At 35.5% G+C, this 16,188-nt stretch overlaps 1 protein-coding gene across 1 annotated transcript in view; it reads right to left on the bottom strand.

Annotated features, from left to right (window-relative positions):
- Window positions 1-16,188, bottom strand: part of map3k22 (mitogen-activated protein kinase kinase kinase 22) — a 93,906-nt gene that overhangs the window by 51,072 nt on the left and 26,646 nt on the right. The gene's annotated exons all lie outside the window — the stretch shown is intronic.

The raw sequence follows: 16,188 nt of genomic DNA, 5'->3' as shown, positions 1-16,188 counted from the left end.
GCATTTTTCTCCGCTCCCTCCTTCCCTGCTTGCCCTCTTCGTTTTGTCTTGTCTGAACTTTTTTGAAGCCTCTTTCTTTGCGCTGTCCTCAAATCTAAACATCAAACATGGATATGATCAGCTGGACTCCCGACGCAATTGACAAAGTCTTTTCGACAAGGAAAAGAGGTTCGGGGGAGCCTGGCTGCCCTGATGGAGTACGTGAGAGACTCCTGAGATAAATGGAGAATCATGTGCCTCTCAGTCCTTTCCATCGAGGACGTGGAAGACATCTACCTATTTGGAACCGTGATCGCGGGGCACCTGCTGATTGGGCTGGGCATTGCTCTGGTGTATCGTCAAATTGGGAAGACGATGGCAGCCACTCAAGGAGCCCAACGGCTGTTCGTCGCAATGGAAGGATTGGGCCGGGCTGTGGGAACACAGACTGTGGCGATTTCTGAACTGAATCGCAAAATGGATCACATCATGGAGAAGTTTGCTGAGAAGGAGAATTTAATTGAATTTGAGAGAAACCAGCACGGACACATAGAGCAGGCAAGTCATTGCTTTGACTGCTCGAAGAAAACAACGTCCTAATCTACGATTTGACTTCCTCGAATGGCCTTGACGCTATCAGGAACAGGCTGTTCTGAAAAACACCCCCGCGGACACCTCAGCGATGGACGCTTTTGACCTTCCTTTTTCTCAACAACATCTGGTGTCGAACTTTGACATCGGCCCCAGTCCACAAAAAGATTTCAACATCACACCCAGGTTAATTGGGCATACATGCACGCACCCGCCCCTTCCTCAACCAACGCCTTCACCACTGCTTAATTCCTGGGGTTACGGATGGCTAGTAGCGCTTTATAGCAGCAGGCCGGCCTCCAGGGCCCCAAATCCCCCCAACCCCTCTGTTGCGAGTTGTTGTGATTATATGTAACATTTCTATGTGTGCTATGCTATGTGAGATTTTTTTCCCTTGGACTCAGTCTGGACCCCCTCCCGAGGGTCCAGCCTTAGACTGATATTTGTTTTACTCTTCCCCCCTTTCCCAATATCACCTAAGGAGCGCCGTAAGTGGCTGAACCGTCGGCGGTCTCGTCTTGTCTCCCTGTAAACGTATGTCTGTTCTTAGTGGGACTGTGCCGAAAATGAAATTTCAGTTCTTATGTGTCTTGTACATGTTAAAGAATGGACAATAAGAAAGCATCTTGACTCTTGAATATAAGGCGCACCGGATTATAAGGCGCACTTGTCAGCTTTTGAGAAAATTGGAGGTTTTTAGGTGCGCCTTATAGTGCGGAAAATACGGTAATAATGTTTTATAATCATGCTGTATGAACATGTCATCCTAAGGAACACTAAACCAGATTTTGTTTTTGGAAAAATGTATTAGTTTTAACTAAGGATGGATACAATACAGAATCACAGTCCTATTTAGCCAGGATAACAAATGTTTCACTTTTCAAGAAAATGAATTGTCTCTTTTACCAATATTTTCCTCTTCAGAATGGATCTGACCAGGCCTCTTGTTTATTTTTATTTATTTTATTTTATGTAAAGGGTTTATTTTTATTTTATTTATTTTTATTTTATTTTATTTTTATTTATTTATTTTGAATAAAAAATTTTTTTAAAAACAGAATGGATCTGACTATCATTTAAAAAGGTTTCCCTTTAGGGGGACCTGTTTTTTTGTCCCCATACCGTCAGAGGTCCCCTAAAGGTGACTGTGTAAACAGAGCGATGTCCCCATTAAGGAAGCATTGCCAGACAGAACACACACACACACACACACACACACACACACACACACGCACACACACACACACACATCAGCTGGTTTCGCTCGTCAAGTGCATTCATGAGGACACACCTGCTGTGACGACACCGAGAGAGTTTCCATCCAGGTGTGACACTTTAACCCATTGTTTACGTCCTCCCGCCCGCACATTTACTCCTACGCCACAACACGCCATTCCGTCGCCCACGCCGCCACTTTCCCAACGCCAGATCATTATCGGCGATCACGCCTCGGGATTGAGATTTGCGATCATAAACGCCAAAAACCCGGAAATGCCACGTTGTTGTCAAAGCAGGTTGCCATGGTTACCTCCGCGTGGAGGTCAGGGGACACATGCCCAAACAACAAACAGGACGTTTGGGTTTCGGGATGGCGTCTGCCAACATTACGTAGAAAGGGGCGGGGCTTGTGTGATTATAATCAATTGCTTTGCATTATTTCTCAGGTGGAAAAAAAACGAATTGCATACTTGGGAGTGATTGTTTGCAACATTCACGCGGATGCCTAGAAGGCGCTAACTTTCCAATGTGTTGTAAGCATTACACCCCCGCCCTCATGTCTTTTAGCACGTAATAACTACGCCCACACACACACACACACACACACACACACACAGGCATTGTGTGCCATTTATCCAACCTTTGTTACTAACATTAGCTAATATTGAAAGTACAATACATTCCAGACTACAAGCCGTTACTTTTTTCCCCCTACGCTTCGACCCCCGCGGCTTTTAAAACGACGCGTTGAATTTTCGGATTTTTCGTCGCCGACGGCCATGATGCAAATTGTTTTCATTTAACGCGTGCAAATACACTTCAATCCTGCGTTACTGTCTGTGCTACGGCGCCCTCTTTAGGACAACTTCGCTCACTGCAGGTGCATACGGGGGAACGCCTGCAAGTGTTTCCTGCCGTTTGAAGCCTTGAACCGGAAGTAGAAGTGACGTTCTACTCGTATGGATTCTTCAGTCGTCACTACAAGCAGCGTTTGTACGTTTTACAATATAACTAAAACAGTTCTTACTTAATAAATAAATATTTGCACGTGCTATCGTAATGTAATGAAGCTAGTGTCGCTAGCATTAGGATTATTAACTTACAATAGTATTCTTTTTGGTATTTTAACTGTAAGCATGTTATTGTTAGCATAGTAGTGTTAGCATGCTAGCTTTTTTTATTAGCTAATTTTGCCCATATTCTTTTACCGTAAATTCCGGAATATAAGTCGCTACTTTTTTCCTACGCTTTGGTGAGGCTAATTTATATATTTTTCTTCGCCAACGGCCATAATGTTTTGTGTGCAACAGTTTTCACTAAACCCAAGCAGAGACACTGAAAAGGTGTGTTATTTTTTTTGGGGGGGGGGCTATGGCGCCATCTTTTGGACAAGTCCGCTCAATGCAGATTCTGCGGGTCGAAAAAAATGTAGTTCCTGTTTTAATGCCTTGAACAGGAAGTGAAGCCGTCCATAGCGTTTCTACTCGTATGGATTCTTCATTTATCGCTCCAAGCAACGTTTGTAAGTTTTACAATATAACTAAAACAGTTCTTACTTAATAAACAAATATTTGCATGTGCTATCGTAATTTAATGAAGCTAGTGTCGTTAGCATTAGGATTATTAACTTACATTAGTATTCTTTTTGGTATTTTAACTATAAGCATGTTATTGTTAACATAGTAATGTTAGCATGCTAGCTTTTTTTATTAGCTAATTTTGCCCATATTCTTTTACCGTAAATTCCGGAATATAAGTCGCTACTTTTTTCCTACGCTTTGGTGAGGCTAATTTATATATTTTTCTTTGCCAAGGGCCACAATGTTTTGTGTTTGACAGTTGTCACTAAACCCAAGCAGAGACACTGAAAAAGTGTGTTATTTTTTGGGGGGGGGGCTATGGCGCCATCTTTTGGACAAGTCCGCTCAAAGCAGATTCTGCGGGTTGAAAAAAATGTACTTCCTGTTTTAATGCCTTGAACAGGAAGTGAAGCCGTCCATAGCGTTTCTACTTGTATGGATTCTTCATTTATTGCTCCAAGCAACGTTTGTAAGTTTTACAATATAACTAAAACAGTTCTTACTTAATAAATAAATATTTGCACGTGCTATTGTAATGTAATGAAGCTAGTGTCGTTAGCATTAGGATTATTAACTTACAATAGTATTATTTTTGGTATTTTAACTGTAAGCATGTAATGGTTAGCATAGTAGTGTTAGCATGCTAGCTTTTTTTATTAGCTAATTTTGCCCATATTCTTTTACCGTAAATTCCGGAATATAAGTCGCTACTTTTTTCCTACGCTTTGGTGAGGCTAATTTATATATTTTTCTTCGCCAACGGCCATGTTTTGTGTGCAACAGTTTTCACTAAACCCAAGCGGAGACACTGAAAAGGTGTGTTATTTTTTTTGGGGGGGGGGCTATAGCGCCATCTTTTGGACAAGTCCGCTCAATGCAGATTCTGCGGGTTGAAAAAAATGTACTTCCTGTTTTAATGCCTTGAACAGGAAGTGAAGCCGTCCATAGCGTTTCTACTCGTATGGATTCTTCATTTATCGCTCCAAGCAACGTTTGTATGTTTTACAACAGGGTTTCCCACACATTCATTTATTTGTGGCGGCCCGCCACGATAGAATTACGTCCGCCACAAATGGATTTTTCGGCTTTTGACTCGCTCTACCGCTCATAAAAGCAATGAGACTCTGTCTGTGAATGGAGCTTGTAGTTACAACACCGGTGCAGTAGGTGGCGGTAGCCTACTATGCATTGTAACTCGCCAATAGCAATTCATTCACCTGGTGCGCCAGAAGAAGAAGAAGAAGAAGAAGAAGAAGAAGAAGAAGAAGAAGAGGACGGAACGGACCGACCGGATGAAAATACGAGGGTAAGACGTCTTGGCGTTTCACCGACGTGAGCAGCCTGACGCTGCTTTATTAACATCGCCGCTGTTTGCTCGGGGGGCGGGGCAGACGCACGTAGTAACAGCCAGGTGTTTTCATTCGACGAGCTAACGTGTCCAGGTTATAACCCTGTTGTCAATAAACACACGTGGAGACGGTGCTTCAGATATTGCATTAATACTGGAGCTAAATTGTCCACTGTCCATTGCAGCATGTGAATGCAATGAAAAGAATAAAATATGAGCCAAGCAGCTCTTAAAAAGCTGTGCAGGTTAATGTTTTGGCCATTAAAGGCCCTTCATTTCAAGATGTCAACTGTGATTAGGCTTTAAACAGGTGGCTGACCTGTTCAGATGAGTGTAACTGCTACTGGTCAAATAATGTGAAATAGCATTTAATTTTACATGTATGCAATGCCATTTAAATGTAATTATAGATAATAATAATAATAATAAATACTGTGTAGTGTTGTAAATAGTCAACGGGAAGGATTTTAGTAAGATATAAGCCATGAGCACTGGCTCCTGCATGTGTTGAGCTGCTGCCGCTTAAGGTTAGACGACACTGTACATAGAGCGCTTCTGTTGTTAGTAATAAATTCTAATGTTGGATGTTCACTCCTTCACACAGATGAGTATAGAAAAATATTTCCAACGGCCGAAAAGGGCTCGACTTGGAGAGGAGGTAGGCCTACAGTCCAGACCACAGGAGGTATTATCAAAACGGTGTATACCAGGGGTGTCAAACTCAAATACAGAGTGAGCCAAAATTTAAAATTGAACAAAGCCGCGGGCCAAGGTTGAACAAATTAACCTTTTAATAGGGACCCAAACAAGTTTTGCATTAAATATTGAACAAGCAAGGCTTATATAACTTTATAGTGACATGCAAACTCCATCCATCCATCCATTTTCTACCGCTTATTCCCTTTGAGGTAGCGGGGGGCGCTGGAGCCTATCTCAGCTACAATCGGGCGGAATGCAAAATTGAGTTTCAAATAATAATAATAATAATAATAATTAAAAAATATCAATGGCATATCAAATACAATTTAAATAAAAATTGAATGCCTCTTTTCTATTTGCAGCCTTCTGAGGTAAATATCAACATTAACTTTTTCCACAGGCTAGTAAATTTGAAAATAAAATAACAATGAGTAGGCTAAAGTTAAATTATTTAGTATGCACTAATTAAAGGGGCAGAGCTTTAAGAGACATTTTAGCTTTTATATTTTATAAGATATATTTTTTGTAAGAACCACAATTAATATATTTCAGTGAATAACTAATTGTTCAAATCTGTATATAAAAATGTACATAAAGTGTTGTAATTATATTCCAACTCCGCGTTCTTCTTGGCCCCCCCGGCCGGCCGGCCGGCCACACCACCGCAAATAGATGCCTGTCCTGTGGGAAACACTGTACAATATAACTAAAACAATTCTTACTTAATAAATAAATATTTGCACGTGCTATCGTAATTTAATGAAGCTAGTGTCGTTAGCATTAGGATTATTAACTTACAATAGTATTCTTTTTGGTATTTTAACTGTACGCATGTTATTGTTAACATAGTAGTGTTAGCATGCTAGCTTTTTTATTAGCTAATTTTACCCATATTCTTTTCTAAGTTAATAATTATTTGCAAAAAAAAAAAAAAAAAGTTTTTGAGTTTGAACATCAAATATGTTGTCTTTGTAGTGCATTCAACTGAATATGGGTTGAAAATGATTTGCAAATCATTGTATTCCGTTTATATTTACATCTAACACAATTTCCCAACTCATATGGAAACGGGGTTTGTATATATCTGCGTCTTATAGTCCGGTGTGGCTAATATACGGAAACAATTTATATTTTTAAACTTAGTGGGTGCGGCTTATATACCGGTGGCTCTATAGTCCAGAAAATACATGGTGTATTCCAAATATAAGTGTGGATTAAAGCTCTTTAAATCCATCCATGGAAATGCTGCAAAAATATCTTCCCAATTCTCGCCTCTTACTCCGCAAGTCTCCCTCTCTCGCGGTCACGTTGTAACGAGACTTTAATAGAAGCAATTATGGCCGTGCGGTGATTAAGAAAAACCCAAATAGGAGGTTATTGATGTGCCTCCACGTACTGCACTGCAAATACACCCTTCAGTGCGGCAGGAAAGACCACATTCTTTCAAATTAAGAGCGTGTGAAAGTGCAATGTGTGTGCGCCTATTCATTCATGCGTTGGCTTCAGTGGGAGACGGTAACACACAAAGATGGATGTTAACCTTGTCGTGCACACCGATTCATCGCAATACCAATCATAATACGTGTTATAACGCAACTTACTTACTAGACGGACTGACAACGCTCAAATGCAACAACTTGACTTAGACTTAGACAAACTTTATTGATGCACAAGGGAAATTGTTCCAAACACAGTGCACATATTGGTGGAAAGTGGGTCAAATTGAGTCAAAAGAGGCATGATTAAAGAGATGAGAACGAGGGCATCGGGGTGTTTGGTCTGTTGCCTAGCAATAGAGGCATGAATGGTGTCGCAAGCCTGCTGATTACAGACGTTAAGTCCCTTGGCAAATAAAATGGTCCAATGATTGCCAAGACACCTGTGCCGGTGGGGGCGTGGCCAGGTCGTTGTGTGATTGGTATAATCTGCGATGATGCATTATTACTGAGTATTAAATGGTAAATGGGTTGTACTTGTATAGCACTTTTCTACCTTTTTAAGGAACTCAAAGCGCTTTGACACTATTTCCACATTCACCCATTCACATTGAAGGTGCTGTTTGCAACTTCCTCACAGTTTTATTTTTCAAAGCAAAACACCACAAGCTAGCTTATGTTACGACAGTGGTTTAACACAACGCATTTGTTTGTCAGTTGTCTATATATTTTTCACAATTACAAAGTTTATGTTCAAACCCCAAAAGCAGTTTGCAAATCCTTTTCAACTTATATTCAATTGGATAGACTGCAAAAACAAGATATTTTAAAATTTGAACTGGAAAACGTTGTTCATTTTTGCATATATTAGCTCATTCGGAATTTGATGCCTGCAACGTGTTACACAAAAGCGGGCACAAGTGGCAAAAAAGACTGAGAACGTTGAGGAATGCTCATCAAAGACTTATTTGGAACATCCCGCGGGTGAACAGGCTAATTGGGAACAGGTGGGTGCCATGATTGGGTATAAAAGCAGCTTCCATGAAATGCTCAGTCATTCACAAACAAGGACGGGGCGAGGGTCACCACTTTGTCAACAAATGCCTGAGCAAACAACATTTCTCAACCGGCTATTGCAAGGAATTTAGGGATTTCACCATCTACGCTCCGTAATATCATCAAAAGGTTCAGAAAATCTGGAGAAATCACTGCACGTAAGCGGTGATATTACGGACCTTCGATCCCTCAGGCCGTACTGCATCAAAAAGCGACATCAGTGTGTAAAGGATATCACCACGGCTAATTGGGAACAGGTGGGTGCCATGATTGGGTATAAAAGCAGCTTCCATGTAATGCTCAGTCATTCACAAACAAGGACGGGGCGAGGGTCACCACTTTGTCAACAAATGCCTGAGCACACAACATTTCTCAACCGGCTATTGCAAGGAATTTAGGGATTTCACCATCTACGCTCCGTAATATCATCAAAAGTTTCAGAGAATCTGGAGAAATCACTGCACGTAAGCGGTGATATTACGGACCTTCGATCCCTCAGGCCGTACTGCATCAAAAAGCGACATCAGTGTGTAAAGGATATCACCACATGGGCTCAGGAACACTTCAGATAACCACTGTCAGTAACTACAGTTGGTCGCTACATCTGTAAGTGCAAGTTAAAACTCTACTATGCAAAGCAAAAGCCGTTTATCAACAACACCCGGAAACGCTGGAAAGTGAAAAATTGTTCTGTGGTCTGACGAAAAAAAATGAAGCCTAAAAGTTGAGTTTGAGTTGTAAATGAGTGTGAAAAGTTTTTTTTGAAGAAGAAGTGAAAGAGCGGCCATTCCACCCGAGCAGTTACTAAGTTGTAGCGGTGGTCTGGCAGCAGGAAGGAAGTGAGTCACTGTGTCCTCAGTCCTCCCGCCCGACACATTTTTATTCGACCGGGGAACAGAACCAAGTTCACAGACACAAGCAGACCTCAATCCCAACAACACAGAGATGTTATTTCTCATCATCATCCGGCTCATTCAGCAGGAAGGATTTCACCTTGGAGGCCATTTTGACTAACTCTGCTGCTGATTGGCCCTCGTCTCTCTCTGTTGTTTCAGTCTGGAAGTGTGCGTGTGTGTGTGTGTGTGTGTGTGTGTGTGTGTGTGTGTGTGTGTGTGTGTGTGTGTGTGTGTGTGTGTGTGTGTGTGTGTGTGTGTGCTCGCTGTCAAGGATACAAAACAAACAACCCGAGTGTGTGTGTGTGTGTTCTTGTATTTCTACCCTTCTTGAGACATGAAGAAGGAAAAGTAGCTTCCATATGAGGAGGTGTGAACAAGTGATGACATAAATCATGGTCCCAATAACATTGCATCTAATAGAGAATGTCTCATTTGCACCCCCTGCTGGTGACATCTATCAAAATGAGGGTGGTCCCAAAAAGGAGGGATTCTTCAAATTGACTGTGTGTCGCTTTTAAAAGTGTTCCCCCTCTGGTCAACATATGAAATAACAAGTGTGTGTAACAAATTGAAATGCGCCCCCTTTGGCCAAAATTAATTAAAAAAATAAATAAATATGTATATAGAGACATACTGTAATAACTTGAAGTAAATAATGAAAATTAAAAACAAATTACAAACAAAAAATTTACAAAAATATGTCTTTTTCTCACAACGTGTCGACTTCTTTCTTATAAAATTGGGAGCAATTTCTCATATTCTTTCTGTTTCTGCAATATTGCAATATTTTGTCGTAAAATTATCACTTTTTATTGTAAAATTATTACTTTTTTAATGCAACGTCAAATTCTGACTTATCACAATATTGCCCATTTTTTTGTTATTGTTGTAAAATAGTCACAATTTTTTTTTGTAAAATTATGACTTTTGTCGAGTAAAATTATGATTTTTTTCATAAAATTGCCCACATTTTAAGCTTTTGTTGTAAAATTGCAACTGTTAGGTGAAATTCCAACATTTATCATAATATTGCACAAATGTTCAGTTTTTCTTGTAAAATCTTGACTTGCGTTGAGTAAAATGATGACTTTTATTATAATACTGCCAACATTCTAAGTTTTTCTTGTGAAATTGTGACCTTTTTCTTTCCTTTTTCTCATTTTTCCCAACAAACTTTTTCATATTTGCATAGTATGTATATATTATTAATGTTGTAAATACACTTCTTTATATATCTAGAAAGGGTGGTCCTAAAGAGGGAGGCAATTCAAATTGACTGTGTGTCGCTTTTAAAAGTGCTCCCCCTCTGGTCAACATATGAAATAACAAGTGTGTGTAAGAAATTGAAATGCGCCCCCTTTGGCCAAAATTATATATTAAAAAATATATATATGTATATAGAGACATACTGTAATAACATTAAGTAAATAATGAAAATTAAAAACAAATTACAAACAAAACATTTACAAAAATCTGTCATTTTCTCACAATGTGTCGACTTCTTTCTTATAAATTGGGAGCAATTTCTCATATTTTTTGTGTTTCTGTAATATTGCAATATTCTCTCGTAAAATTATCACTTTTTATTGTAAAATTATTACTTTTTTAATGCAACGTCAAATTCTGACTTATCACAATATTGCCCATTTTTTTGTTATTGTTGTAAAATAGTCACAATTTTTTTTAGTAAAATTATGACTTTTGTCGAGTAAAATTACGATTTTTTTCATAAAATTGCCCACATTTTAAGCTTTTGTTGTAAAATTGCAACTGTTAGGTGAAATTCCAACTTTTATCATAATATTGCACAAATGTTCAGTTTTTCTTGTAAAATCTTGACTTGAGTTGAGTAAAATGACGACTTTTATTATAACACTGCCAACATTCTAAGTTTTTCTTGTGAAATTGTGACCTTTTTCTTGTCTTTTTCTCATTTTTCACAACAAACTTTTTCATATTTGCATAGTATGTATATATTATTAATGTTGTAAATACACTTCTTTATACAGTATATCTAGAAAGGGTGGTCCTAAAGAGGGAGGCAATTCAAATTGACTGTGTGTCGCTTTTAAAAGTGCTCCCCCTCTGGTCAACATATGAAATAACAAGTGTGTGTAAGAAATTGAAATGCGCCCCCTTTGGCCAAAATTATATATTAAAAAAAATATATATATGTATATAGAGACATACTGTAATAACATTAAGTAAATAATGAAGATTAAAAATCAATTACCAACAAACAATAAAACTTTTTTTTACCAAAAGCAGTCTTTTTCTTACAATGCGTTGACTTTTGTCTTATAAAATTGGGAACAATTTCTCATATTCTTTCTGTTTCTGTAATATTGCAATATTTTCTCGTAAAAGTATTACTTTTTAATGCAAAATGGGGACATTTCTCATATAAAATTCAGACTTTTATCACAATATTGCCATTGTTTTTGTTGTTCTTGTAAAACAGTGACATTTTTTGAGTAAAATGATGACATATGTCATAATTTTGCCCAGCAAAATTCCGGTATTATTATAAGATAGCCAAAATGTGTAAGTTTTCTAATAAAATGGTGACTTTTGTCGAGTAAAATTGCGACTCTTTTCATGAAATTGCCCAAATTTGAAGCTTTTCTTGTAAAATTGCAAATATTATTGAGTGAAATTCCAACTTTTATCATAATATTGCACAAATGTTCCGTTTTTCTTGTAAAATATTGACTTGAGTTGAGTAAAATGACGACTTTTATTATAATACTGCCAACATTCTAAGTTTTTCTTGAGAAATTGTGACCTTTTTCTTTTCTTTTTCTCATTTTTCACAACAAACTTTTTCATATTTGCATACTATGTATATATTATTAATGTTGTAAATACACTTCTTTATACAGTATATCTAGAAAGGGTGGTCCTAAAGAGGGAGGCAATTCAAATTGACTGTGTGTCGCTTTTAAAAGTGCTCCCCCTCTGGTCAACATATGAAATAACAAGTGTGTGTAAGAAATTGAAATGCGCCCCCTTTGGCCAAAATTATATATTAAAAATATATATATATGTATATAGAGACATACTGTAATAACATTAAGTAAATAATGAAGATTAAAAATCAATTACAAACAAAAAATAATTATTTTTCTCACAATGCGTTGACTTTTGTCTTATAAAATTGGGAACAATTTCTCATATTCTTTCTGTTTCTGTAATATTGCAATATTTTCTCGTAAAATTATTGCTTCTTAATGCAAAATGGTGACATTTGTCATATAAAATTCAGACTTTTATCACAATATTGCCATTGTTTTTGTTGTTCTTGTAAAACAGTGACATTTTTTGAGTAAAATGATGACATATGTCATCATTTTGCCCAGCAAAATTCCGGTGTTATTACAAGATAGCCAAAATGTGTAAGTTTTCTCATAAAATTGTGACTTTTGTCGAGTAAAATTGCGACTCTTTTCATAAAATTGCCCAAATTTGAAGCTTTTCTTGTAAAATTGCAAATATTATTGAGTGAAATTCCAACTTTTATCATAATATTGCACAAATGTTCCGTTTATCTTGTAAAATATTGACTTGAGTTGAGTAAAATGACGACTTTTATTATAATACCGCCAACATTCCAAGTTTTTCTTGTGAAGTTGTGACCTTTTTCTTTTCTTTTTCTCATTTTTCACAACAAACTTTTTTATATTTGCATAGTATGTATATATTATTAATGTTGTAAATACACTTCTTTATATATCTAGAAAGGGTGGTCCTAAAGAGGGAGGCAATTCAAATTGACTGTGTGTCGCTTTTAAAAGTGCTCCCCCTCTGGTCAACATATGAAATAACAAGTGTGTGTAAGAAATTGAAATGCGCCCCCTTTGGCCAAAATTATATATTAAAAAATATATATATGTATATAGAGACATACTGTAATAACATTAAGTAAATAATGAAGATTAAAAATCAATTACAAACAAAAATGTTTTATTTTTTTTACTAAAAGCATTCTTTTTCTCACAATGCGTTGACTTTTGTCCTATAAAATTGGGAACAATTTCTCATATTCTTTCTGTTTCTGTAATATTGCAATATTTTCTCGTAAATTTTTTACTTTTGTATGTAAAATGATAACTTCTTAATGCAAAACAGTGACATTTGTCGTATAAAATTCTGACTTTTATCACAATATTGCCATTTTTTTTGTTGTTCTTGTAAAAACTGTGACATTTTTTGAGTAAAATTAGGACTTTTTTCGTAATTTTACCAAGTAAAATTCAGAATTATTATTATAATATTGCCAACATTTTTAAGTTTTCTTATAAAATTGTGACTTTTGTCAAGTAAAACTACGACTCTTTTCATAAAATTGACAAAAACTTTAAGCTTTTCTTGAAAAATTGCGAATGTTGTTGAGTAAAATTCCAACTTTTATCATAATGTTGCACAAATGTTCAGGTTTTCTTGTAAAATGTTGACTTGCGTTGAGTAAAATTACGACTTTTATTATAATACTGCCAAAAATCTAAGTTTTTCTTGCGAAGTTGTGACCTTTTTCTTGTGAAATTCCAACTCATTTTTTACAACAAGCTTTTTTATATTTGCATAGTATGTATATATTATTAATGTTGTAAATACACTTCTTTATATATCTAGAAAGGGTGGTCCTAAAGAGGGAGGCAATTCAAATTGACTGTGTGTCGCTTTTAAAAGTGCTCCCCCTCTGGTCAACATATGAAATAACAAGTGTGTGTAAGAAATTGAAATGCGCCCCCTTTGGCCAAAATTATATATTAAAAAAAAAAAAAATGTATATAGAGACATACTGTAATAACATTAAGTAAATAATGAAGATTAAAAATCAATTACAAACAAAAAATAATTATTTTTCTCACAATGCGTTGACTTTTGTCTTATAAAATTGGGAACAATTTCTCATATTCTTTCTGTTTTTGTAATATTGCAACATTTTCTCGTAAAAGTATTACTTTTTAATGCAAAATGGTGACATTTCTCATATAAAATTCAGACTATTATTACAATATTGCTATTGTTTTTGTTGTTCTTGTAAAACAGTGACATTTTTTGAGTAAAATGATGACATATGTCATCATTTCGCACAGCAAAATTCCGGTATTATTATAAGATAGCCAAAATGTGTAAGTTTTCTCATAAAATTGTGACTTTTGTCGGGTAAAATTGCGACTCTTTTCATAAAATTGCCCACATTTGAAGCTTTTCTTGTAAAATTGCGACTGTTATTGAGTAAAATTCCAACTTTTATCATAATATTGCACAAATGTTCAGTTTTTCTTGTAAAATATTGACTTGCGTCGAGTAAAATGACGACTTTTATTATAATACTGCCAACATTCTAAGTTTTTCTTGTGAAATTGTGACCTTTTTCTTTTCTTTTTCTCATTTTTCACAACAAACTTTTTCATATTTGCATAGTATGTATATATTATTAATGTTGTAAATACACTTCTTTATACAGTATATCTAGAAAGGGTGGTCCTAAAGAGGGAGGCAATTCAAATTGACTGTGTGTCGCTTTTAAAAGTGCTCCCCCTCTGGTCAACATATGAAATAACAAGTGTGTGTAAGAAATTGAAATGCGCCCCCTTTGGCCAAAATTATATATTAAAAATATATATATATGTATATAGAGACATACTGTAATAACATTAAGTAAATAATGAAGATTAAAAATCAATTACAAACAAAAAATAATTATTTTTTTTACTAAAAGCATTCTTTTTCTCACAATGCGTTGACTTTTGTCTTATAAAATTGGGAACAATTTCTCATATTCTTTCTGTTTTTGTAATATTGCAACATTTTCTCGTAAAAGTATTACTTTTTAATGCAAAATGGTGACATTTCTCATATAAAATTCAGACTATTATTACAATATTGCTATTGTTTTTGTTGTTCTTGTAAAACAGTGACATTTTTTGAGTAAAATGATGACATATGTCATCATTTCGCACAGCAAAATTCCGGTATTATTATAAGATAGCCAAAATGTGTAAGTTTTCTCATAAAATTGTGACTTTTGTCGGGTAAAATTGCGACTCTTTTCATAAAATTGCCCACATTTGAAGCTTTTCTTGTAAAATTGCGACTGTTATTGAGTAAAATTCCAACTTTTATCATAATATTGCACAAATGTTCAGTTTTTCTTGTAAAATATTGACTTGCGTCGAGTAAAATGACGACTTTTATTATAATACTGCCAACATTCTAAGTTTTTCTTGTGAAATTGTGACCTTTTTCTTTTCTTTTTCTCATTTTTCACAACAAACTTTTTCATATTTGCATAGTATGTATATATTATTAATGTTGTAAATACACTTCTTTATACAGTATATCTAGAAAGGGTGGTCCTAAAGAGGGAGGCAATTCAAATTGACTGTGTGTCGCTTTTAAAAGTGCTCCCCCTCTGGTCAACATATGAAATAACAAGTGTGTGTAAGAAATTGAAATGCGCCCCCTTTGGCCAAAATTATATATTAAAAATATATATATATGTATATAGAGACATACTGTAATAACATTAAGTAAATAATGAAGATTAAAAATCAATTACAAACAAAAAATAATTATTTTTCTCACAATGCGTTGACTTTTGTCTTATAAAATTGGGAACAATTTCTCATATTCTTTCTGTTTCTGTAATATTGCAATATTTTCTCGTAAAATTATTGCTTCTTAATGCAAAATGGTGACATTTGTCATATAAAATTCAGACTTTTATCACAATATTGCCATTGTTTTTGTTGTTCTTGTAAAACAGTGACATTTTTTGAGTAAAATGATGACATATGTCATCATTTTGCCCAGCAAAATTCCGGTGTTATTACAAGATAGCCAAAATGTGTAAGTTTTCTCATAAAATTGTGACTTTTGTCGAGTAAAATTGCGACTCTTTTCATAAAATTGCCCAAATTTGAAGCTTTTCTTGTAAAATTGCAAATATTATTGAGTGAAATTCCAACTTTTATCATAATATTGCACAAATGTTCCGTTTATCTTGTAAAATATTGACTTGAGTTGAGTAAAATGACGACTTTTATTATAATACCGCCAACATTCCAAGTTTTTCTTGTGAAGTTGTGACCTTTTTCTTTTCTTTTTCTCATTTTTCACAACAAACTTTTTTATATTTGCATAGTATGTATATATTATTAATGTTGTAAATACACTTCTTTATATATCTAGAAAGGGTGGTCCTAAAGAGGGAGGCAATTCAAATTGACTGTGTGTCGCTTTTAAAAGTGCTCCCCCTCTGGTCAACATATGAAATAACAAGTGTGTGTAAGAAATTGAAATGCGCCCCCTTTGGCCAAAATTATATATTAAAAAATATATATATGTATATAGAGACATACTGTAATAACATTAAG

This window comes from Nerophis lumbriciformis, linkage group LG07 (genome assembly GCF_033978685.3).
Source record: "Nerophis lumbriciformis linkage group LG07, RoL_Nlum_v2.1, whole genome shotgun sequence".
NCBI lineage: Eukaryota > Metazoa > Chordata > Actinopteri > Syngnathiformes > Syngnathidae > Nerophis > Nerophis lumbriciformis.
Note: the sequence above shows the minus strand (reverse complement) of the source record. Positions and strands in the feature narration are given on the sequence as shown.